This window comes from Geospiza fortis, unplaced genomic scaffold (assembly GCF_000277835.1).
Source record: "Geospiza fortis unplaced genomic scaffold, GeoFor_1.0 scaffold662, whole genome shotgun sequence".
In the NCBI taxonomy this organism is placed as follows: domain Eukaryota; kingdom Metazoa; phylum Chordata; class Aves; order Passeriformes; family Thraupidae; genus Geospiza; species Geospiza fortis.
In genome coordinates, this window is record NW_005054450.1 from 1,689,039 (window position 1) to 1,691,399 (window position 2,361).

Genomic DNA, 2,361 nt, shown 5'->3' on the forward strand with positions numbered 1-2,361 from the left:
GTCATTTAGCAAGATTTACTTTGCCTTCTTTATGAAAGCATTATCCACTTCAGTTACAGCTCTTGGAAAGGGCCTGGCCCCGCTCAGCCAGTTGGAAGCAATCAAGGCAAACAAACACAGCCTGAGGGCAGGATAAAGGTGCTTGGGTATCCTTCACCTCGTCCTGCTTGCGCTGGGGACAAAGCCAGAGGTGTATCCTATTTTTCTGCGTCCCTCTGAGACAGCTTTTCGGTATCACAGTGTACAGCCAGCTCACTGTTCAACCCTGGAACAGCTTCCACAGCACTGCCCTGACCCACAGCCCTCTCTGCCTGCAGAAAATCCAGCCCTCGCTGCTGTAGGAAGTGTAAAACACTTCCAGAAAAAAATAAATAATCAAACAAAACGACTCCGCAAGAACCCAAAATTAGAAAGAGTTCAAGACTGCCCCCTCTGCCTGATGTATATTCAGAAATGCCCCCTTTGCCTGATAAATCTGGTGCACAGATCGCTCAGCTGCTCTTCCCAGTTGCAAACCACATGGCTAAAATATGTGTTAGAGGGAAAAACAAGCCCCAGAGCTGACAGTGAGCAGGGAGCTCCGGGGCTGAGGAGGGACCAGGCACAGCTTGGAACTCAATCTCCTGCTCCAGAGAGAGGGGAAAATGCGCATTTGGGCTTCCCAGAGCTCTGCAGAGGGATTTGCTCACCTGGGAACTCGCTGGGGCTTGGGGAGAGCAGGAGGAGCAGGAGATGCTCCTGTGCACATCCCACAGCTCTGGGCACTTTTTTATTGATTTATTCACCTCCTCCTTCCCCATCACACCAGGGGCTGCACCGTTTTTAAGAGTTTTCCCTTTTATAGGAAAGCAGGATGGGGGAGGAAGGAGCAAAGAAGGAAAAGAGGAGTGTGGGGAGAATTCTGTGCTGAATTCTGTGCAGAATTGTGCTGGCTCCCTGCTAACAGCACTGGGGTTGAGTCACCTCGATTCTTTTAAGATTTTCTAAGCCTTCTGATGTTTATATTTTTGTAACAAACTTTTTCCACGCACTTTCTGTAAATACCTTATTGTTTTGCATTCCTTTATAGAGGAGGAGAAATTTGACGGTCTGTTGGTTTGCCCAGAGTCATTGGAGAGGTGGCAATGGACAAACTGTCCATTTCCAATTCACTGTCACTTTGGGAAATTTATAAATGCTGGAGTCGGAAAAGAAACTCCTTTTTTTTCACCTTGAAAACAGCAGTGTGTCCTATAGTGACAGGGTTGTGCCCATCTGGAGAGCAAAACCAGGACACCAGGATTATTTCCCAGGAGATTTGTAGCTGCTTTTCAGCGCTGGAGCAGCCCAAGAAAAGGCAGGAGCAGCCCAAGAAAAGGCAGACTGGGATCAGAGCGTGGCTGGAGGAGTCTCCAGTGGTGTTTTCCAGGAGGGGCAGTGGTTATCTGCCTGCCTGCGGGCCCTTATCGTGTGATCTGCAGCCCATTTGTTAGGCAAATGTTCTGGGGAGGCCACCTAGGAGCTCCTCAGCCCCGGAGCTCGAGTTTTCACAACTTCTGCCAGCACAGACTCACATGCAAAATCCTGCAGCTGTTCAGCATTACGCCAAGGTTAGGGAGCTACAGGAGATGGATGTGCTGCTTTTCCTGGGGAAGAGAGGAAAGCACACTCAGGTTTGTCCAGCACACTCAGGTTTGCACAGCATCTTTGGAAAAGCAGCTCCTTAGGTGCTCCTCTCTGTCCACTCTTTGGAGAGCTCCAAAATATTCACTCATCACTCTGCTGAGGGATCTCTGCCCAAGGTGGAGCTGTGTTTGCCAGCAGTTTGGTGTATTTAATCACTTTTCCTCTAAAAATTGGAAGGTTGTTTTTAAAAGTCTTTTTATTTAAGCTCTGCTCATCTCCATTCTGCCAAGGGAAAACGCTGCTCTGCCAAACCAGAGAGCAGAATGTAAATGGAACTGTCCAAAGTTGCTTTCTCCAGGTTCATCCTCTCATGCAGGAGAGGCAGTGGGGGACTGCCTCTTGTACCAAGGAGGATTTTTTTGTATGATCAACAAAAAACTGAGAGGAAAAACCAAAATCAGACCGCCTGAATTGCTGTCAAGAGAAAAAGCACCGACCCAGGTGTGCAGAGAAAGAAAAACTCCCTCAATTTCACAGCCCACAAGCAGATCTGAGATGGGCCGAGCCCATTTCATGCGCCCTGAGTTGAGCCTGCAGTGCCAATCCCTGGAGAGCAGAAACCTGAACTCTGGGAGTTCAGAATTTGACTGGAAATTCAGTGACAGGAGAAGGAAAGGGGGAAGGAAAGGGGGAAGGAAAGGAAAGGAAAGGAAAGGAAAGGAAAGGAAAGGAAAGGAAAGGAAAGGAAAGGAAAGG

The 2,361-nt window shown here is 48.5% G+C and overlaps 1 pseudogene across 1 annotated transcript in view; it reads right to left on the bottom strand.

Moving 5' to 3' along the window:
* Positions 1-1,859, bottom strand: part of LOC102032905 — an 8,372-nt pseudogene extending 6,513 nt beyond the window's left edge. The window contains exon 1 of the transcript XR_004082426.1: positions 1,554-1,859. The product of XR_004082426.1 is annotated as an uncharacterized oxidoreductase C663.09c-like (transcript). The remainder of the gene's footprint in view (positions 1-1,553) is intronic.
* Between the last annotated feature and the right edge of the window lie 502 nt (positions 1,860-2,361).